The following is a 23295-nucleotide window of genomic DNA, read 5'->3' as shown; positions in this document are numbered from 1 at the left end:
TGATTTGGAGAAATGGAAGGCGGACTGCAAGAAGAAAAGAGAGCCCGAGCCCAAGCCAGTATTTTCTGATGAGCAAAAGAAGTGGGCTAAGTCATTTTTGAGCACACCGTCCCAAGCCGCGAAGAATCTGCCTAACGACTATGCACGTGAACTTCGCAGGCAGGCACTCATGTTCAAGGAGAACAAAGAGCGAGAGAAGGTCGAAAGTAAAAAAAGCGGGAAACAAGTTGCCCAGCTCGGGGAACAAAGTAAACAATCGATTGCCCCGCTTATAGTGGAAGCCTTCTGTCCGGATGCCCCCGAGATCATACAAGCTGCGGCAGCACAGGGATTGACTGTAACGAGTGCCAGAGAACAAGCGGCCAACTTAGGTATTACTCTTCGTGAACTGTTAGGCCTTGATGAGGCGCCAGTGAAGGAGGTAGTAATTACATATGTCAAGAATGGGCCTCTCGTCGAGCCTGCGCAGGAAAAGGATCTACCTCCACAAATGAAAGGTCTGCTGAAATGGTACAAGGGTTACATAAAAAATAAAAACGCCAAAGAATATATTTATGCGGAAGTTAGACATGAGCATCACTTCAAACATTACTATGTACAAATTGAACTGAGTGAATTGTTCCAGCTTTTCAATCTGCGCGAGCTCGATAAATCTATCATCAGTTGCTATGTTCTGTAAGTGATTTATTAATTTCTACCCCATCTCGTTCATATTGCCTGCACTATATATATGTCCTAACTATATTGTTGTGTCCGCTATTATACATGCAGAATGAAGATTAAGGAATGCAGAGTAAGGAACATCCATGATGTTGGGTTCATTGACCCACACATCGTTAATGGACATGTGTTGGAGCGTTACCCCGCCGACGTGGAGGCAGACCTGTGGCAGTTTCTTACAAAGCAGGAACTCAAAAGTGATATTCTATTTCCTTACCATTTTGAGTGAGTGTTTCTGTCTTGAGCACATTCTCTTTTGTTTACTCCATGCATGGTATGTGGCCGGCTAATCGATGAGTTATGCATGACGTACTGTGCATGTATCGTGTCCGCAGGTTCCACTGGATTCTGCTAGTAATTAAAGTTAACACCTCAGAATGTCTCGTCCACGACTCTGTGAATATGGATCCAAAGCTTTGGGGCGGCATGAGAAGAATGCTGCAGAAGTAATTATTTTCATTCATTTGCGCTCTATATCGATCGGCCTATTTCGTTCATTTCCTAATATCAAGTAACTAATTAATAACTCTCTTGTTCATTTAATTTTCTTTGCCTCGTAGGGTTTGGAGACGGTTCGTAGATACAAAGGTCGGTGAATTCAAAAAAGAGCTAGAATTCAAAATGTTAAAGGCTAAGAATGCTGGGGATATTCAGCCACCGGAGACCAATCTATGTGGATACTATGTCTGTGAGATGATCCGGAGATACACCTCTGAGCGGGTTCCGAGTGATACCAATGCTCAGAGGAATAACCTCCGGTGGATGCTTAGTCCAGAAGCTCGCTTCCGACCACTTCAAGAGGAACTAGCTGGATGGTTCAGCAGGGAAGTCCTCCATCCTAAAGGAGAACACTATTACGAGGACGTAGAACTTTATATGCATTAAATCATGTATGGAAACTTGTTCAAAATTGTATATGGTCATCCGATGATATTGAATATATATTGTATATTCCTCTTGAATTCTTTTTGGTTCTAATTTCAAATTTATTTGAAATTGTACATTCATATGCATGTATGTAGTACCGTAGAATATATGAAACTCCTTCAAAATTAAAATAAAGCACAAAAGAAATAAAACAATACAAATTAAACAGAAAACAGGTTTAAGGGGGGGGGGGGGGCTAAAACCCTAAACCTGCGGCGGCCTTTAGTCGCGGTTGGCCAGAAGAACCGCGACTAAAGGTCCTCCCCCCCGACGGCCACCTGGCGCCCACGTGGACGGGCCTTTAGTCGCGGTTCTTAAGCAACCGCGACTAAAGGGGGGGGGCTTTAGTCGCGCCCGTTCGGTCGCGGTTGCGCAACCGCGACTAATGGCAGTTGCGAACCGCGACCAAAGACCCTTTTTCCACCAGTGATGGTAGCCTACAGAAGCACTCTGCAAACTTTTACTACCGAATCAAGGGGACCAAATAATCAAACATGTGCAGTTCAAGTATAAAAAAGAGTTGGTCTCAATAAGTACTTTTTTTTAAGAAAAAGAACGATTACCCCCGGCCTCTGCATGCGAAAAAAAATGCTTGCAGCCTTATTACTGAAGAAAGGTCTCGATGAGTATTGCTGAGGCTCATTGTTTGTCCCTGAGCACAAGCAGCAGCCTCTTGACCAAAGTTTCCTCACCTGAAGTCTCTTGACTGACCGCATATATTGTTGTGTAGCAGAAACATAAAACAACTCCTCCAAAAATAAATTAGAAATTCAAAATGAAGATAAGAATAATGTGGTAGGTACTGTTACTCTGCACCTGTAGGTACCTCTATCAAACCAGTCAGAAAGTTCACCAAACAAAGTACAATTTGGACTCGATGAACATTTGTTTTTATATGCTGAGTACGAACAAGCTCTGTACATCTTGCAAATAAAATGGAGTGAAGTTTCGGTGCTCTCCTATAAATAGAGGGGTACCAACGGACATGGAGTAACTGTGCGCGAGCCCATATGCGCGCGATATCACATGCGTTTGTGGAGGCGTCGGGATGTGCGCTATTTCTTTATAGGTTGCGGTTTGGACCACGGGAAAATGGATGGGTACGAGAATACGGCATGCATTAGAGCTGTGCAGTGGGCCAGTCTATGGACGGCTGTCCACCGGCGATGGACTGAACCGTGGGCCAGAATCAGTAGTTTCATCTGATCCGTGGCTCAGAAAATTCACTTTCCGTCAAAGGACGGCAGATGCGCATTGACTGCAAACCCTCCGGCCCCTGACTCTTCTGCCCCAGAGCCGCACGCATTTTCGTCAAGAGGAAAAGAAGAGGCGACTGCCGCGCCATGGAGTTCCTCATGCATCCGATCCGCAGGTGTGCCACTTTGGTGCGATTTTTTCTAGCATAGCGCCCGATTTGAAGTGTGTAGGTCAAACTGCTTAGTCCTCTCTGCTTTCAATGCCATGGATCCACTATGATTGAGGAGGTCGGGGAGAATCTGGTGCCGGAAGGTTCGTCGGCGGATCGTACAAGGCGAACTGTGGTGGAGGTGATGATGCATGAGGGCACGTTCTTGAGCGGCGACGAGCGGGTCTGCGGGGCGTCAGGAGCGGCGTCAATGAGCAGCCAAGGGCGAATCTGCAGCACTACGCAGGCGATGGCAATGAGCCGCGAATGGCTAATCTGCAGCACGGCGCAGGCGGCAGTGGTGAGAAGGGACAGCTCGCTTCACACGTCTGAGCTGTCGACGGGGAAGATAAGTCCCCAGGCTCTGCTTGGAATAAGAGGTGAGGGGAATGGAATATAAATTTGAACACTGTTATTAATAAATACAGACTCTGCATGATTTGAATTCTTGCTTGATTTTTTTGCTGGTAGAAAATGATTATGTGATATGAATTGGTGTTATTGCTGGTTGGTTTGTACTATTACTTCAATCTATGAGCCCCATAGCAACCCATCGTGTGCTGTGGATTGCCGTGAAAGTATGACTGGTTATTGCTGCTCCTCTGGTGAATTTTAAGTATTGAATTTTCAGGCTATGTATGGACATGCATTGTTGCTTATGTTATTCCTGCTAGTAATCCATTGTTTAATGTACCAGTTACCATAGTTTCAATTGCAAATTTGTGGTCAGTGAATTATAATGGTTGACACAACCATCTGATCCATTTTCAGGTTGCGGATTGGTGTCGCTGGCCCAACCAGGGCACCTTGGCCAAACCGTGTAGGCGCATTTGAGAAGGCAATGAGTGTTTTCTCCTTTACCGGTGTAGTGGTTTCATTAAGTTTCCATGGCATAGCTTTGCATTAACCATTTTCTTTTAGTATATCAAGAAGAAGCTAATGTTAATAAGCACGTCAGACATACATACGAATATTTCCCGCTTGAGGTTATGATGCAGAAGAGTACATTTCCCATAGTGATGCTCGAGGGGGGATTTGCTGGAGTAGTCCTAGCTTAATTTTGTGTTGTGGCAGTGCAACCTAGCGTCCTGGCAGAGGATGGAATGAGTACCCCGCCACTCAAAACTGAGCATGCCCATCCAGACATATTCTAGGTAATGGCACGGCGAGGAGTATGTGAAGTTTGCACATTTCCGATGCGATAAATACTAAGCATTTCTACAGATGGCAAGTCTTCTTAATGGCTCTGCAGGCAGAGTATCTAGCTGGACGGCGAGGAACCTAAGGTTGCAAGTAGGAGTGGTGAGGGTTGAAGTGAAAGGGGAGATGGGTGATAAGTTCCCAAAAAAGGTTGGGCTTAAGCACGATGAACCAAATGCTCGGAATGTGCTTCATTTCTATGGTAGGATACTGCGCTGCACATGATCAGACCTTGACAGGTCAGTACATTTGTAACATGTCTCAAATTGCTAATTCGACATAAGGCTATAGAAAAGTGGTAACGAATAAATCTGTGTCATTGCTCACAGGAAATGGTTCAAACATGTCTTTATGACTTTGGTCCTCCTGTGTGATGATGATTTCGGCCCTGTTTGTTTCATAAGTCCTAGGACTTTTTTAAGTCCCAACTTATAAGTCATAAGTCCCTACCTGTTTGTTTAGTGAGACTTATAAGTCCCGAGTCCCTACCTGTTTGTTTACAGGGACTTATAAGTCCATATTGCACCGCTGCAACGAGGCTCATGAGAGGGCCTGTCCGGCGATTGGAGGCACCGCTGCAACGAACCGAGGCGGGGCGGCGAACCTAGGCAGAACGAACCGAGGCGGGGCGGCGACGGGGCGACGACGGGGCGAGAGGCGGGGCAGCGACGGGGCGAGAGGCGGGGCGGCGAACGGAGCGAGAGGCGGGCGGCGGTGGCGATTGGACCGAGAGGCAGGCGGCGTGCGGGGAACGAGCTTGGAGCGACGCGGGGTAGGTCCGGCCCGGGATAAGTTCCAATAAGCTCCTCCCTGAGTGTCTTATTTGATAAGTCCCAAATCACCACAATAAGTCCCAATAAGTCCCTTGTGTTTGGTTTAGGTGGGACTTATAGGGACCTTTTTAATTCCCTAAACCAATAAGTCCTTGGAAACAAACACCCTCTTCATAGCTGAGTTTGGTCCTTATGGGGAATTAACCAATCTCGGCTGAACAGTAATTTCATGCATGTTGATATTCAAGGATGTGAGGATGTATGGATCATGGAAAATAAGATGGAGACATCTGTTTGGTATCTATTTTGTGGTACGTGAAAGCAATATCTGCACTAGCTGTTGCATGTTTTATAGTGTGTAGTCTGTTGTAATACAAATTGATTTCAGAAGTTAATGTACAGTTATAAAGAGCCTGACTATGAACTACCACGGAATATGATGCGGGAAGATGTGCTTCGATTCAGGATAGAATGGAAAAAGAAGGTAATGCAAAATAAATTTCCACATGGTTTTTTGCATAACCAGTAGGGCGATGCTATAACATTTTGCTGTTGTGTGTGTTCACACAGCTGTTTCTCCCGGTGCGTATGATGGATGGGTACTCTTTCTACGTGGTCGACGTTGAAGAACGGAATCTTCTCGTCATGGATCCTACCGAGACAAGTGTTCACAACGACGAGATGAAGTTGAAACACGAAGGGAATGCCTACCTGGTGCTTGAAGGTCTGCAACCAAACTTTCTTCCAACTGCAACCAAACTATTGTAGGCATAAAGGTTGTAAGCTTTAAAATGAAAAGGTTTGCACTTGCTCTAAGATAATCTTCATGAATTAGAAAAATTTGCAACCTGAAAATTTTGCATAAGTAAGTAGTACCTTGTCATCATTGATACAACAGTGGAAGCTATGCAGTACAGGAGAAGAACCATTTGATATGTCAACAATGTCAATCAAGTCAAATAGAGTACAAAACAAATATCCCAGGCAAGACCGGAACTATCAAAGCATGTCAGATATGTGTCCATAAGTTGTGGGATTTCAAGCAGGTCAAGCAAGGTACTGTGGTTGGATAGTAATACCTGGTTGAGCTTCCTCTCTTCCAAAATTTGGTGCGCAGACTCGACAAACTCAGATCAACCAGATGTTAAATTTGGTCTCTTGATGAGAATGATTTGGTTTCAAGGACAAGCAACAGATTGGAAGGGGACACAAGCGAACTACATGCCCAAACCGTGGTGATGTTCCAAAGCAATCTTTGAAGCCTACTAGATGCAACAACTGTGTCATTGAGGGCCACTGGTGGAATAATTGTAATGAAGCAATGGAACTTATATAGTTGCCATTGCATTGAGAGCAACGGTTCAGCTAGGACCTAAACTCTGTCGTGTTATGTGTGCTGCTGTAGGCATAGACTAGAATTGTCGTTCCGTTTAGTGTTTGGTTGATCTTGTTTATGATTTGGTTTCAGGTTATGCCACGCTTTGGTTTACTGATGAATGTTGGTAATACCTGAGTAATGTGAACTTTTTTTTTTGAAACGGAGTAATGTGAACTTTGGAATTGTGTTGGCCTTTATGCTCCTGCTTTAGATTCACCTGCCGCCTTGCTTCAGTTATTTCTGATTTTGGTTGATCGCTGCATAAGCTAATACAATACTTGAACCTTCGGTGGCACGTGATGATCTCTGTTTTATTGGCCCAGGTGTTGTACTGCGTCAGTTGTTTCTGAATTTTGGTGGATGCCTGAATAATGAAAGTCGTAAGACTGTGGTCTGCATCGTGGTAGGTGCCTTATTTTTTTTTAATTTAACATGACTTGTCATTTGGCATGCGGCTCCTCTAGAATGGTTGTGATACAAATAGTGCACAGGTTGTTAGATATGTCAATTTATTGTCTCATGGTAAGTGTCCATCTGGATGCACTTCGAATGTTTGAATTTTGAACAGCAAGGGTGGGACACAGCTGCCACTAAGATCATAAAAGGAGGGCACTAGAGGTAGCTGCCTGATAGCTTGTGGCTGATCTTGGAGTAGGAGTTGAAAACACAAAGCTGGGAGAGTTCCTTTGGGCGTACAAGGAGATGAAAGCGTCAGCAAGCGATGGATATGATTCTGTGTTGACAGGCCTGACGACCAGCAGTGAGGTGCGTACTCGAAGTTTTCTGGATTCCTCCTGTCCTTCCATTGTTTGGTTCTTCTTTGTAATCCAAGTAGCATGGATTCATATTCCTGCTGAGAGCGTTCGGAGGCAAGTGTCAACCAGGCCAAGTTGAAGAAGATAATGGGAGAAGCGAAGGATGGATCCCTTGGCCATATTTTTATTTATTTTTATTTAGGGGCGGCTGTGGTGCCCAATTAATGGGGCGGTTTGGACGGCCAACGACCACTGTTTGAAAGGTAACATCTGAGCCAGCTGGCCGGCTGAGCCGTCTCGCGGGGGTAACGGCAGTCGCATTAAATGCGGTAGTTGCATGGGCCAGGGTCAGGAAAAAAGCCGCACATACAGCTTGAAATACAGAGTAATATACGTGAGGTGGTCCAAATCTAGACGCAAGCTGAAGGCTGAGATATCGAGCTCATCTGAGCTCGAGCTCACAATAGTACTTTCGGGTACCAACTCCCTTAATATTGCACAGAAGCTCGTTGACACGATGTTCATTCTGGCGCTACTATTTTCGGTGCCCATAGTAGGACTAGACACGGGAGGCATATGAAAATTCAGTTGTACAAGTCGGAAAAGGCGCCCTTTGACATTCCGGCCTCAAAGTAGTACTCCCTCCGTCCCATAATGTAAGACGTTTTTTGACACTAGTGTAGTGTCAAAAAACGTTTTACATTATGGGACGGAGGGAGTATCTTTTACCGTGCCAGTCTTGCATCTTTGGGACAATCTAGATGGGTCCATCTAGATGAAGGAAGAGACTTGTTAGCGTGAACGGAAAGAGATGTGCAGGGGCTGCAGCAAGTTCACGTGCTAGCTTTGTTAATGGGCTGCGATTACAGACCACGCACTGCAAAAGCTTTGCAGGTATTCAGACATTCGTGGGAAAGTGTGAGTACACCTGGGAGCAGTCACACCTTTCCCATGAAACTAAAAGGGGAGCTTGGCAACCCTGTAAAGTTTCACACGTGTAATGATTTCAGCTCGTGATTTACTTGGCCGGATGAAAGCCAATATAAAGTTGTACACTGCTTATACTATCTGTTTGGATTGAGGGGTTGTTTGAATAGCGCGGGGGGGTTAGCTTAGACGTGAAAGTCAGTGAAGTATGCCCCGGAGAGAGAAAATAGAATGTCGTTTCACACAAATAAAATCATATAAAAAAACCTTGTGTGCGAAGAACAAATCCAAGACATTGAACTGAATCATTCCGTGAACCCTTGGTCGTTTCGTCCCATCTCTCCGCCGAGAGACATGGCGAAACCCTACGCGCCTCCACCCCCGCCCCCTAGCGTCTTCCCTCCCATCGCCGCAACCAAGGCATGCCGCCTGGCTAAGCCCGATCGGCGGCGACGGGGATCTTCTTCCTCCTCACCTGGACTGTTGCAGCGCGGGCGCGGCATCTGGGCTAGGGTGCCTCGTTCTGGCACATGGCGTGGTCGCTGAGCAGCATGCGGTCACGCCGGCGGCGTGGCGGCGGTGAGGTTCTCCTTCTCCCCCCGCGTCCCTCTCTTCCTTAGCCTGCCTACGTGATTCCGGTTGGCTAGGCTCCAGATCCGGCCGTCCCAGCGGTCGGGGGCGCCGGCGGCGTCCGTGCCGGCACGTGGGGCCTGGTGGTGAACGGGTTTGGACTCCCTACAGGGGCGCATCGGCCTGGGAGGTCGCGGCCATGGCCAGGGGTGCTGCGGCTGCCTCCTCTTCCATCATCCGGTGGCCGGGTTGCTGCCGGGGTGGTAGTCCGTCCTCCTCGTGTTGTGGTGAAGGAAGATGGGATGGATGCTCCGGCCAGATCTGGTCTTTGGTCCTGATTTGGGTATGCTGGTCGGCACGGAAGTGGATTTTTCCTAACCAGTTACGCGCACAACCTGTATCCTGGCCCTCCATCTAGGGTCATGTCCAATCAACCTGCCCCATCGAGTTGTGAGCCATGCAGTGTACTTCCTCGTCATATTCACATGCATGCTGCGGCTCTTTAAATAAACTTACAGAATAACCAAAAATGTCACAGTTACTTTCAAATAAATTACGCAAATTTTTCGTTTATGTGTTTGAGTTTCTCACAGTCAGCTCTTCAAAACAAGTCTAACATCAATATATTTCAAATTAAGTTGCGAGCCCAAGATAAAATTGAATTGTGTGTGGCTCAACAAAGTTCAATAAACATTTCATCAAAGTTCGGCCCAGCTGTCAATAAAGTTCTTTGTTTCTAGATACATTTTCTAGCAAAGTTCTTTCATATTTGTAACAAAGTGCAGACCCACTATTTAGAAAGTTCTTCAGCCCTGATTCTGTTTATTTGGCACTTTAGAATAAAAATGAAAAGTTCTTCACTGTTTAAAGCAAAAGTTTTTTTTAAAAAGTGTTTCAAATGTATCCAAGACTGTACTTGTTCTAAAGGGCTTGGCGTCACGAGTTCAAATATGTAAAAAGTTTTGAAAATGACTTTTTGATTCTAAAGATATGTACCATCTAAATTGCCAAAAGAAAATGAAAAACGATGGGAGTTAGAGAAGAGAGGGAAGCTAATGCAGGCCATGCATGTGTCAGTACTTGTGCAGGAACAGAGAGAGAGAGTATCCACGCACATGCAAGGGCGTGCATCCGCTTGCACCAGCAACGGCAGTGATTCGTGTTGCGCGCCTAACTGGTTAGGATTCACCATATTTGGGTTAGCGCTGCAAGTGGTGCTAGCACCGGCGTGGGACTCCCTTTCGTCCATGGTGTGCCATGGGCTGGAAAGGAGGGTCCCTTTTGTCCCGTTGTCGGTCAGTGAGGTTCTCGGGGGTTGGAGGGGTTATCTCAGTAGGCGTCTTGGCGACGGTGATGGTTGCATCTTTTGGCCGTGTGGGCGGCCGAGGATGTAGCACTCTATGGTCTTGGTATCGGCAGCGCCTCTTTTTCTGAGCCGGTATCGGTAGTGCCTTGGCAGTGGAGATTCGCATATCGTGCTCTGGAGGTTTCGTTTGGTGGCTGCATGTCTTTCCTACAGGGTGGATAGGTGTGCGGAGTTCATCGGATGGCGTGGGTCAGAGGTTCCGGGTGAAAGCCTTGTGCTCTGGTGCCAGCAGTGGTGATACTTATTGGTATTGTCGGGGTTATCTCGCGGGCGGGTTCGTGAGAAGACAGATGACAAGAGGTAGCTTTGTGGTGAGGGCAAGACTGCTTTGGAGGTCAAGGTCGGGATTGGGCAAACAGCACGCGGTGATTTATCCAGGTTCGGAGCTCTCCGGAGAGATAATACTCCTACTTCTGCATGTCTGAATATATATGCAGTGTACATGTCTGGCAGTACAAAGTGATCCTAGAGTTGTATTACAGAGGGCAGTAGAGTGCCTTGTGTGTATGTGGGTGTGTGGCGTGGTGGCCTGAGCATGTATGCGTGTGGCCGAATAGATGGATGGATGGCTAGCTAGCTTGCTTGCTAGCAAGCTTGTGTGCGTGAGAGAGTGTATCCCGGATGGATGGATGGATGTTGACTTATATATGAGTGTGGGCTAGCTTGTGAGGTAAGCTAGGTAGGCATGGGTGTGTGCTTCGGATATAAGCTAGTGTAGCTTACATCCAAAGTTGTGTGTAGCTTGGGAGCTAGATTAAGTTTTGTTCCTGGGGCATTTTATAAATCAATGCCCGGGGACAAAGTACACTGTAGATGATGATGCGTGTGACGAGTGAACAGTGTATGCTTTATCAGCAATAATGGTCGTGCTATGGCCGTCTTGTCGGTGTCGGGTCAGATGGGACGCCATAGTTGACTTCGTGTAGCAGGACGGCTGGAGCAGTCGGACAGGGACCCGGCCGGGCGGCCGGGTTGAGGAGTCCGGCCGGGTTGAGGGACTTGGCTGGGTTGAGCAACCCGGCCAAGTGCGAGCCGGATTGAGGGACGTTGCTGGCCCCGATGTTTTTGAAGCGTCGTTCGCCGTCTTAGGCCTACCGGGGGGTCATCCCCCCGTCAGTAGCCTCCGAGCCTCCGGGCAACTTGGAAAAGTTGCACTGAGGGTTTTAACGGGCGTCGATGAAGCAGTAGATGACGTCAAAGATGCCGGTCGCAGCCGGCGGCGGGCGTGCAACAGGCGCGACGTGTTCCGAGTGGGGGTCCCGCGAGCGCACCCACTGGGTGTAGCCTCCGAGCCTCGGGGCAACTTGGAAAAGTTGGGCGGAGGGTCTTGGTGTTGATGAAGAAGCCGACGATGAGGTCGAGGGTGCCGGGCGCGGACACAGAGTCCGCCGGCTGAGTGAGGGCGCGCGAGCGCACCCACTGGGTGTAGCCTCCGAGCCTCCAGGCAACTTGGAAAAGTTGCGCGGAGGGTCTTGCTGTTGATGAAGAAGCCGATGATGGTTTCGAGGGTGCCGGGCGCGGACACGGAGTCCGCCGGCTGACTGGGGCACGCGAGCGCACCCACTGGGTATAGCCTCCGAGCCTCCGGGCAACTTGGAAAAGTTGTGCGGAGGGTCTTGCTGTTGATGAAGAAGCCGACGATGACGTTGAGGGTGCCGGGCGCGGACACAGAGTCCGCCGCCTGAGTGGGGGCGCGCGAGCGCACACACTGGATGTAGCCTCCGAGCCTCCGGGCAACTTGGAAAAGTTGCGCGGAGGGTCTTGCTGTTGGTGATGTGGACAACGACGATGGAAACGCCGGTTGCGGCCGGCGTCCGGCCCGCAACCCGCGTGTAGCCTCCGAGCCTCCGGGCGAGGAGGTGGTTTCCCACAGTGATGATCGTGCAAAAGACAAGGTTAGTCTGCTTAGATATATGAAATGTTTGCTTTTAGCATTTGTAAGTTTTATGCAGAGGGTGCCGACTCGGTTTCGTTCGAGCCCCCTTCAGTCTTTTTCTTGTCCCCTCCGCCCTCTGGCTTTGCCTCTTGTTAGCTAGACAGCCCGGAGCCGGTCTGTAGCTGTTACGAAGAGTGGCCGCGGAGTGGAGCGTACAATACTCGGACTACAGGAGCGGACTCGACCGAGTAAATACTTATAAAGGAAACGGCCGGGTTGCCCAAGTCGTCTTCTCCCGGGCGTTTTTCGCGTGGGGTGACCTCCAGCTTTGCTCTCGCTTGCCGGACAGCCGCGCTGCGGTCTATGGCTGAGAGGTGGGCCTTTGGTACCGTGTGCGCTACTAGCCGTCTGCGAGAATGAACGTATCGGGCCAAGCGGCCAGCCTCCGAGCCGAGACTTGATGGCGCCGGGGCGAACAGTAGTGCAACTATAATAAAGGCGGAGGTGGTCCCCAAGGATTGCTCAGGGTTATCCGGTTTTGCGTGTGATGCAAAAATAAGCGGGTGAGAAGCTCACATTAATTTTTGTGTAGACGAGACGGAGGATGAGATCGATGATTGCCGGCGCGTTCCGCCCACTGGGTGTAGCCTCCGAGCCTCCGGGTGGCTCGAGAGGTGCCCCAGCCAGCGGACCGGAACGGTCAGGCGTTGAGGCAGACGAGCGGCCGGGCCGGCTTGGCACAGCCGGTGAGACGTCGAGGCGGACAGGACCATCGTTGGAGTGACGTCGCGAACCGACGAAGGCCTCTGAGCCCTTTTTTTTTCTTTTTTCTTTTACTCTCCAGCCGACCAGGGCAGCTGGACGCACACCTTTTTTTTGGCACGGGGGCTGACTTTTCTTTCTCAGCCGGCTTGGGCACATTTTTTTCTTGCATTCTCTTTTCTCAGCCGGCAACAACTGCAGAGCAGCGGAAACCGGCCCGGACACGCGTGAAGGCGGAAGGCGGCAGGGCCGGCCGGGTTGCGGGTGGAGCCGGCGCGGCGAAGCCGGCAGGCCGGGTCACAGGCGGAGGAGCCGGCGCGGCGGACGGGTCGCCGTGTTGACGGAAAGAGCCGCGGCCGGCTGGCGGAAGCCGGCGAGGGCGCGCGGGGCCGGGAGCTAGCGGCTGGGTGGCGGAGCCGGCCAGGGGAGGCGGCGCCGGGCGCGGGAGTCGGCGGCGAGGTCGGAGGCGGAGCCGGTGTGGGACGGCGAGCCGGCTAGTGGGCGTGGGGAGCCGGGTGGCAGACACGGCGACCCGGCGGGGAGCTCGAGAGGCCGGGAAGCGGGCGAAAGCCGGCCTGCGTGGGTTGGGCTGGACCCGGCGCTAACGGCCGGGACGGCGCAGCGACGCGGGAGGAGTCGGACCCGGCTCAGCGGCGCAGGAGAAGCCGGACCAGGGGGGCGGAGCCGGACCCGGTGGGCGGGCACGCGGCAGCGCCGACACGTGGGACGTGGCCACGGCGGTGCGGGCACGGAGTCGGTTGGTGCAGGGCGGACATTGCACGCGTGGAGGCAGACGAGCTGCGCGCAGGACGCCGAGGCGCAAGCGACGAGCGCAGCGGGAGCAGTGGGCGGCGGTGCGGCTGCAGGGAGGTCGAGGCCATAGTTGCCATGTTTCTGGTACGGTGGGAACGAGGAACGGAAACGGGGGACGAGAGTCGGGGGCTGGAAAAAATAAGGTATAGTGGGGGTATACATCTCTAGAACGATTTTTCTAAAGTGGAAACGCGATCCAATCAATTCCGGTACGATTAATCCGGTACGGTACCATGGAACGAGGAACGTGAATCTTTACGGATGGGGGGAGCAACTGGCTGGGAGGGACCAAGGGAGTACTTATACAGGGAACTGGCTGGGCTGGGAGCAACTGGCTGCATCGCCGATTCATGAAGACTAAAATACATCATCTCCTTCCCAATGGAAAATTTATTAGCAGCCTTGGAGTAATTGGAGAGCAGAACGAGGAGTTATTTAGGGCAGTGGGAAAAACGGGGCAGAGAGTAAAACGAGGAGTTCGTGATTGATATGGCTGACCTTTTGCTTACTCGATCGATTCAAGAACCAAGACTGTCGAGTCGCCGAACCTGAATCGACGATCCGACTGTGGAAACGCCGAATCCGCATCTAATCTTACCGAATCGACCCTCGTTCCCGAATCTGATTCCGGGTCGATGAATTCGGATCGAGGGACAGCCCACCGTTCCCCGTTTCCGGCTACTATGGTCGAGGCGCGAGAGCCTTGAGCGGGGCCGGGCCAGCGCGGGAGGAGGCCCGGCGGTTGGAGCTGCTGGTCGGGGTCGAGGCGACGAGTGGAGGAGGCCGGCGTGCCTCTGGAGGCAGCCAAGGTGGTGGTGCCGCGGGGCACGAGCGGGACCGGAGCCGGCCGGGATGCGGGCAGAGCCGGCATTGCGCGCGGAACCGGACGGAGGCGCGGAGCCGGCGTGGAGACGACGTGTGAGGCCCGGGGCAGAGCCGGCGAACGGGCGGCTCGGGAAGCCTGGTGCGACCCGGCGTGAGGCAGGGTCCAGAGCCGGCAGGTCGAGCTGACGCCAACCCGGAGCTGACCCGGCGCCGGCGCATGGAGGCGGAGAGGGCAGGGGCGTCACGGGTGCTGTTCGTTGGGTGCAACAGGTTTCGGTCACCGGCGTCGCGGACGAAGCTAGGACGGAGCGCAAGGGAGAGCGACGGGGACTGGACGACGCGCTGGAGGCAATGAGCTGCTCGTGGATGAGGCCGGCACGGGAACGGCCGGAGGGAAGTGGATCCTCTAACATTCTCAAGTGATGTCATGAAGCTACGGTGCAATGTGTGTGTAAAATGAAGAAGGGATGTTAGGGTTACTGTAGCAGTCACTGTACGGATTTACTGTAGCATGTACAAAAATAAATAAAAAATAATTTTATTGCACCATAATTTTGTTTGAATGTAATTTTTGTAAATGCATACAGTAGATTTGTAATTTGCTAATTAATTATAATCATTTTAGGCTTAATTATATGAATGTGAAGGAGGGATGTCACGATTACTGTAGCTCACGTGACATCCCTCGAGAATGTTAGAGGATTCGGTTCCCGGCCGGAGATGCACCAGGCGATGTACAACATGCCATTGTCTGGGCATGGTCTGGGTAATATCTGACTAGTGTACGACGTAGTGTATAGCTAATGTATGGGTAGTATCTGGGTAGTTTTCGACTTGCATCTGGGAGATGTTTGGCTAGTGTCTGACTAATGTATCTGGGAAGTGTACAAAGCTTGCGATGTGAAGAAAACCCGGCGCGCGGACGCGACGGCGCGAAAGCGGGCACACGGCCGGCCGAAGCGAGGAGGCATCGAGGACGCATGCGCGAACGAAGGTGGTGCGGAGCAAGGGCCGGAGCGGCGAGCGCGCAGACCGAAGACGGACGATGACGACGCGTCGGGGGTGGGCTGATGTCGACGCTGCAGTGACGATGATGAAGATGGTCCCGCCCGGACCGCGGTGCCGCGGCAGCTATGGTATCATAGTACCTCCACGGTGGGCGCCAACTGTCGAGGTTATCTCGCGGGCGGGTTCGCGAGACGACAGATGCCACGAGGTGGCTTGTGGTGAGGGCAAGACTGCTTTGGAGGTCAAGGGACGGGATTGGTCAAACAACACGCGGTGATTTACCTTCTCCGAAGATATAATACTTCTACTCCTGCATGTCTAAATATATATGCAGTGTACATATCTAACAGTACAAAGTGCTCCTAAAGCTGTATTATAGAGGGCAGTAGAGTTCCTTGTGCGTATGTGGGTGTGTGGCGTGATGGCCTGAGCATGTATGCGTGTGGTCTGAATGGATGGATGGATGGCTAGCTAGCTTGCTTGCTAGCTAGCTTGTGTGCGTGGGAGAGTGTATCCCGGATGGATGGATGGATGTTGACTTATATATGAGTGTGGGCTAGCTTGTGAGGTAAGCTAGGTAGGCATGGATGTGTGCTTGGGATGTAAGCTAGTGTAGCTTACATCCAAAGTTGTGTATAGCTTGGGAGCTAGGTTAAGTTTTGTCTCTGGGGCATTTTATAAATCAATGCCCGGGGACCAAGTACACTGTAGATAATGACGCGTGTGACGAGTGAACATTGTATGCTTTATCAGCAATAGTGGTCGCGGTATGGCCGTCTTGTCGGTCGCGTAGCAGGACGGCTGGAGCAGCCGGACAGGGACCCGGCCGGGCGGCCGGGTTGAGGAGTCCGGCCGGATTGAGCAACCCGGCCAAGTGCGAGCTGGATTGAGGGGCATTGCTGGTCCCAATGTTTTTGAAGCGTCGTTCGCCGTCTTGGGCCTACCCAGGGGTCATCCCCCCGTCAGGTATCATGTCCTTGGGGGCACCGCTGGGGTCCCTCTCGCCAAGCTAGGGCTCCGGATGAAAATCCTTGATCGTACCCTCGGGGTCGATGGCGTTGATGGAGCGCGTCGTCTTTCCCTCCTGAGGACGTCATTGCGGAGCTCAGGTTTCCTTCGGTGCGCCGCACTAGTATCAGTGAACATTTTCAGATCCTGCCTTGAGGTCTTCTTACTCTGGCGTGGCAGTTGCATTTGTCTCTGTATCTTCTACACGTGTCCTCGTTGGTGCCACTCCAGGTCCTCGTTGTCTGATTGTAGGCTCGGGCTCCATGATCCGGAGCGGGAGGACAGGGGGTCTTCTCCGGCAGCAGTTTGGTATGAGTGGCAGAACGAGGTCCGGCGATTTCCCTTGGTCGCTAGTCGTCTTCCTTGTTAGTAGTCTAGGGTGCTTTTTGGTAGGGTGTGGATTCTCCTATTTTTCTTGTTTTTCTTTGACCTACTTTGTAAGAGGTTCTCCTCATCATCTTGTATCAGTTTGACTATGGTGCTTTATATACAAAACGGGGTGGAAGCCTTTTTCAGTAAAAACTGAATCATTCTCAGCTAGCACATTGCCATTTGGGCGGGAAACTAATGTAAAACTCATTCAATCATTTCTAAAATCGCAAATCATGACCTCATTACAAACCATATTGTCAAAGCATCTCTGACCATTCTATATAAAGCTTCAGTGGAGTAAAAAATCAGTGTCTCCTCTAAATTACAGCTAACTGATCCCTCATAATGTTTAGATGAGTACAAAAATTTACACCATGGCCGCCTACTCATGGAGTATTTTTTTCCTCCTCTGTCGTCTGGACCATCCCCAACCCATGGCGCATCGACTTCGGTGCCGACAACCTGGCTTTCGAGTCACTTTATTTTGTCTCCCACCCCATTTTGAGTCACTTTATTTTGCCAACAACCCGCCTATAGTTCTTGGCAAAATGTATGGCGAGTGCCTGAAAAACGGTTCTCGACAAAGTTATGTTTGCCTGCGGGGTGTACATGGTACGCCTTTTGCTGAGAACAGTTCCTAGCAAAGGTGTTGTGGAGTTTTTTTGGGCCTACATCGAGTGTGTTGGGTACTCGGCAAAGTTGGCGATTCCGGTAGTGACTTAAATACAGTTACGAGTCCTCCTAAAGAAAAGCCTTCTTCCTCCTCCCACCGGTGTTGCTTCCGGTTTACCCTGTCTCCGATGGCCTTTGGGCCGTGAAGGTGCGGAGGATCATGGCACCCCGTGGGCGGGAGGGACCCCGATGTCGTTTTTGTTAGGTTCAATGTCTTGGTTGGGGCTGTGGGGCGGTGGCAATGTCCCTCAATAAGTATAATGTCTTCCATGTTCGATCCCCATCTCAATGGTGCTTCTAGCATCGTCGGAGGGCGTGTGAAGGTGTGTCACCATCAGATCTCACGGGATTTGGTCGGTACTGGTCTTCGGTGGATCCATTTGGATCCAGTTTTCATTTGTATCAGTTCGTGTGGTTATAGGTTTGATTTCCGATCTATGACTCTCTTCATCGGTGATGATTACTGCTCCGGTGCTAGTCCTTTGGGGCCTTAGCACGATGACTTCCCGACTGTCTATTACAACAAGATTTATCGGCTCCAGTGATAGAGGGGCGATGACGGCGGCGCGCCTTTGGCTTGCTTCAGTATTTGTAGTCGTTGCTAGGTGGTCCATGGACCTGATTGTATTTTTTTATTACCTCTAGTCTTCTTTGTACTCAATAGATCGGGAAGTTCTCTCGCAAAAAAATAATACAGTTATCAGTCAATGACCATGTGATGTGTATCAAGACGTAATGCATTTGCTCTCCTTATAAATTTGGGAGAAGGGAACTGCCTCATGCGTGCATCTATACTTTAGAAAAGACCTGCTGAATTTAAGGGAAGCAAGATTCGGATATACTTTAGTTACAACTATATTTAACATGTTTGTGAGATCTCTCGACCATTGTCTCCTAAACTATCTAGTGTGACTAGGTCTAGGAGGGATTGGTGAATCCGACGTCACCACTCGAAGCGGACATGTAAATTAATTGGCAAACATTCCAATGGGCCGTCATGGTCTTTGAGGATTGAGGTTGCCTTGCTCCAAGATGCTTCTTGATTCTGATACTATATGAAGAGTAAAATGCACTGGCGGTATTTGAATTTACGAAGAAAGCACGCTTTGGTCACTGTGCTTCAAAATACGGCCAATACGGTCACTCAATACGTCTACACGTGATTGTACAGTCACTGTTTACCCGTATGCCACTCGTAGCCTCTCCATTTGACCGCTCCGAGGCGACAGCTGGCGCTCACGGGGGTTTTCCGCTGCATTTTTACAAGAAAATCCTTGGGTGGCTCTGTAATTCCTGCTCACCCTTGTCTATTCGGTTTGGATCACAACGAAAGGGGAGGCAGAGACAGGGGAGGAGGGGAGGCGATCGTCGGCGGCACCGCACCACCACCACCGGAGTCGTCGCACAAGGGGGAGAGGCGACGCGCAGGCGCCGCGCATCTCATCGCTGGAGCCTGTTCGTCGGGATCACTACACCACAACACTTGATTGGGGGCAGTTAACTGCCGGGAGAAATAGTGGAACAAGGGCAAATGAACTGCCGGGACATTAGTTACTGCCGGCAGAAGTACCTCGAGGCATAGAAACTGCCATTAGAACCTGAGCAACGCGGGCACGAACACTGCCGGTACATTTTAAGGCACACAATCTGCCAGGACAACCCAAACCTGGCCCATTTACTGCCGGGGACCTTCTTGGGCGCGAGACCAAAACTATATTGGGCCTGAGCGCGCGCTGGCGAGGGAAAGCGCGCGAGAGATGAAATTTTCTGGCCCAAATGAACTATAGACGCCCCGGCCCTCCACCCACAAAGGCCGCAGCCGCCCCCAAATCGACGCCCCACTCCTACCCTCGACCAGATCGCATCTTTGCCGCCGGCCGCCCCCCACCCAACCACTGCCGCCGTCGGCCCCCACTACCACAGCTCTGCCGTCGGTCCCCACACCGACCACCGCCGCTGCCGCCCCCAACCACCCCACAGCACCGCCGGCAAGCACCGCCGCCCCAAACCATCCCACTGCCGTCGACCGTCGTCCACAGCCAGCCACAGGCGTCGTCGCCCCCACCACCGCAGCCCCGCCGTCGGCCCCTACCACCCCACCGCCACTCCACCGGCGACGACCCTCCCCCCCCCCCCCCCCCCCCGCGAGCAAGCCTCCTCCCTAGGTGCGTGGCCACAGAGCAGAATCGAGGGCGCAAAGGTTGTTACGCTGGTATGGCGCGTGCGACGAATACCTTGTTGCCCTCATTTTCAGATTCTGCTTTTGTCCTAGATGATGTTGTTGATGCTACTATTTTTCTTATAATGATCCTCGTGCAGTCGATTGAGCCAGGAGTTCTTCAGATGGGGTTGGTGAGTGCAATAGTGCTGGAGTGTGTGGACTTTCTTTTTCTCCAGGGAAGTCAAATCAGTGGTGGTTCTGTTAATTGCACTGACGTAATATTTGTATTCTCTGAAGGTGACGGTTCTGATTTAATCACTTTGAACCCAAGTGAGGTTTATAGCCCAAATAAATGTTTGCTCTACGTAACATAACATATATAACTTTTGTATTTAGCCTTCGGTTGCATCAGGGGCAAACAAGTGCTATTTTGTCTAAGTTTTACTTTCCTATATCGTAGAGTGCTTGATTGTACGACTACACATGTTGAATCGTTATAACTGTGGCATTAGGTTTCTCAAAGCCAAAGTTCAATTTTTACCACCCTACTGAGATGCTAATTTAGATCTGTTGGTGTTAGAAATATACCTAATAGTAGGACATACATAGATGGAACACTCGTTCCTACAATTTAGCAACCAAAGTGTGTTCCTTTTCCTTCTACAGTTACTTGCTTATCTACTTGAAATCTAATCTGTCAATTATAATGTGCCATAAATTTTCTTTTAAGGAAAAAGAATGGAAAAAGGGAAGAGATGAAGATGATGCTGAAGCACGAGTGCGAGAGAGGCTAGCAAAACTTATAGCAAGAATGGTGCAGACTTTGAACATTTTGGGTCCTAAAATATAAATGAAGATCCTGGAGGCCGAGCCAGTCAATGACAAACCAACAGGAGGAAGGTGATATGACATGCTTCTGTTTGGTTACTGCATCAATTATAAAACTGCACCTACTACTTCAGTTTTGAGGCACTTTATACACCATCTTGTTTGGTTATTTGTAGCGCACTGCATAAATGCCTACTATTGAAGCAACTCGAGTTCTTAGGTCCAAAACGACTAGAGATGTTGAAGACAAATACATGGCAAAAGCAGGAATGTGACCACAAGCAAGCTAGGAGGTATATACATGTTTCTCTTGGCTATCGCCATGTGATACTATTTCTTTGTTGTTTGCCATTCAATCGTTATCTTGATAAATTTGGAAGGAACTCAAAGCCTCTCAATCATGATAATACTATTTCTTATAAGGAGTACCTTATAAGATGCATTGATCACTTCAGAAAGAGCTAAGCTTACAAGATGCATTGCTTATACTGCATGCACCTTTGTTTGTGATGTTAGGCGATTTAAAATATTGAAACAGGAAATATTGGCCAAGTCAGACCTCTTAGTTTTGCTTGTCACATCGGAACCCTGCTCTGTTAGCTTACTGCTAGTATTACCTCGTCGAATCAAATTGGAAGTGATAAAATGCAGATTTGAATGGCAGTCTATCTAGATAGCGATGCTTTGCTCATTTCCTAAAATTTTCTCTATGAGTAGGTCCCTGATCTTGTTTATCTTCTGCTCTAGGTTATCTGTACTGTACATTTGTTCTATGGAGAACTCTATCCCGTTATTTTCTCTGTATTCTACCCTCATGGTTCCTAGGTAACAAGCACAGTATTTGGATGTGATGGCATTAACTATTGGTGGCTTATTTGTATGCCTAACAAGTTGGGTGAAAAATGCTCATTTGGTAAAAATTTCTTCATAGGTAGGTCTTTGATCTTGTTCATGTGCTAGTCTGGGTTAGGTGACAAGCTCGTTTTCTTTGCTTAATAATATTAGCAGCTTCGCAAAACACAATTCTCTATTTATTATATGTTATTTTCACTTGTCCGGTTTTCCATCTGATGTTCAATTGTCCAGCTTAATAATATTAGCAGCATCGTAAAACACAGTTCTCTATATCGATATTCTGTCATTCTTTTTCTTGATTGATCTCTATTTTTGCATCATATGCTTACTTAGGCCCTGTTAGGCAACATACCATAACCACAAATCCTCAACTTGATCACTCATCACCAATCGCCAGCTTCCTAGGCAAAAACTCAGTTTGAGGGGATGAGTAATAGTTTCCCCCCTATTGTTCTCCTATTTAACTATGTACATAGAGCATACATGGAGCTTTTGATCACTACAAAACTGTACTCTTGCAAAGGAAATATTTACGTAAATTTTGAAAGTAGCATGACAAATATTGAGAATCATGAACATCGAGTTTTGGACATGTCATAGAACAAAGGCCTCACATTTAGCATCGTGTTTATCTTGCTTTCTCAACTGCCTCCTTACGCCGCCATAGCTATAATCTCCAGCAATTGCTTCCTCCAGATTCCCTGTGGTCTCCGTCAATGATTGCCTTAAACTAAATTACTCTGTATTGAATATTTACATTGGTTGCTCAAAGTAAAAATATATACTCTGCACTGAATATTAACTTGTGGTCGTGTTTTTTAGAAGGGAACAATATCGATGTTAGAAGTAGTAACAGGAAGCAATATCAGCTTATCCTACATCCACAAATGTCACTTAAATCCCAAAAGCACTTATATGCCGCTGATAAAAAAAAGCTTTCACTAGTAAGTTGTAACTTGACATATTGTTTTGCCATGGAATCCTGCTTATATTCACTAGGTATTACTTTGTCTACTTAGAATTAGCTCTTGGTATGTTCGGTGTAAATCAATTATGTACAAATTTTTGGTCTGCCAAATTTTACCATCGATAATCTTTGTATGAGGGCAAATGATTCTTGCTTGATCTAATTATGTGATTTTGCTTGTTGTGATGATGAAGTGCAACACATTTAGAAGAGTTTTATTTATGCCGATGAGTTAAATTGCTACATGTCAAAATCTTTAATTTGTCTCTTAAAAAAATCTGAAACAAGAGCTTCATTTTGAGTTTCCAATCTATTGCAGATTTCCGAAAGGCACACAAGTTGACGGACGCTTGAAATACCTTCAAGCCGTTGAAGATTTGGAAGACCTGTAATTAAGTTGGTGGGGTGATAATGTCATATGCCTTGTTGAACCTGGAGACTTGCTCTGCCCATTTTGGTTGTGTGGCACATTTAGAAATATATGTACTTCTCCATTTGTGGCACTACTTCATTTTGGTTGTGTGGCACATCTAGAAACATATATGTACTTCTCCATTTGTGGCACAACCTCCTTATATATGATTGTTATATATGTTTATTGAATCAACTTTAAGGTTTTTGATGAGGCCTATATATTACTTTGATTGATGAAGTGAATGTATAAATTGTGTGGTATGTCATGATCGCTTGAATAAAATGAATGGATATTACATTAGGGATGCCTAGATCAGTTTGCTAGTGAAATCAATGTACTGGCACAAAAACTGCCGGGTAAAGATACTTGTGCTGGCAGTATAAGTGCCGGCAGTAGAACTGCCAGCAGTAGAACTGCCATTAATTGTAGTTGCATGTCCCTTGACCAATCTGCCGGGAGAAAATGGACTGCCGGCAAATAGATGGGCAAGGGCAAACAAACTACCGGGAGAAGTTTATCTGCCGGGACAAGTAATCCCCGGCAGCCGTTCTCGTGGCGGTTCTATCTACCGGGAGAAACACTGTCCTGGCAGTTTATCTGCCCTCTAAAGTGTCTTTTCCTGGCAGTTATTCCGTCCTTGCATCAGTGTTGTGGTGTAGTGGATGTCGCCTGTGCGTCGCCCCGATGGTGCGCCGCTGCCCACCTACAGTAA

The 23295-nt window shown here is 49.1% G+C and overlaps 1 long non-coding RNA gene across 2 annotated transcripts; it reads left to right on the top strand.

Annotated features, from left to right (window-relative positions):
* Positions 1 to 19485: 19485 nt before the first annotated feature.
* Positions 19486 to 22790, top strand: LOC123161552 (uncharacterized). 2 transcript variants are annotated; one of them, XR_006480735.1, is made up of 5 exons: positions 19486 to 19569; positions 19677 to 20418; positions 20523 to 20639; positions 21172 to 21277; positions 22488 to 22790. It is a non-coding gene; the product is annotated as an uncharacterized lncRNA (long non-coding RNA). The 2 variants fall into 2 exon arrangements; XR_006480736.1 differs by having other exon boundaries at positions 19510 to 19557.
* The last annotated feature ends 505 nt before the right edge of the window (positions 22791 to 23295 follow it).

This window comes from Triticum aestivum, chromosome 7B (assembly GCF_018294505.1).
Source record: "Triticum aestivum cultivar Chinese Spring chromosome 7B, IWGSC CS RefSeq v2.1, whole genome shotgun sequence".
NCBI classification, from domain to species: domain Eukaryota; kingdom Viridiplantae; phylum Streptophyta; class Magnoliopsida; order Poales; family Poaceae; genus Triticum; species Triticum aestivum.
This window is presented reverse-complemented; position numbering and strand designations above follow the sequence as displayed.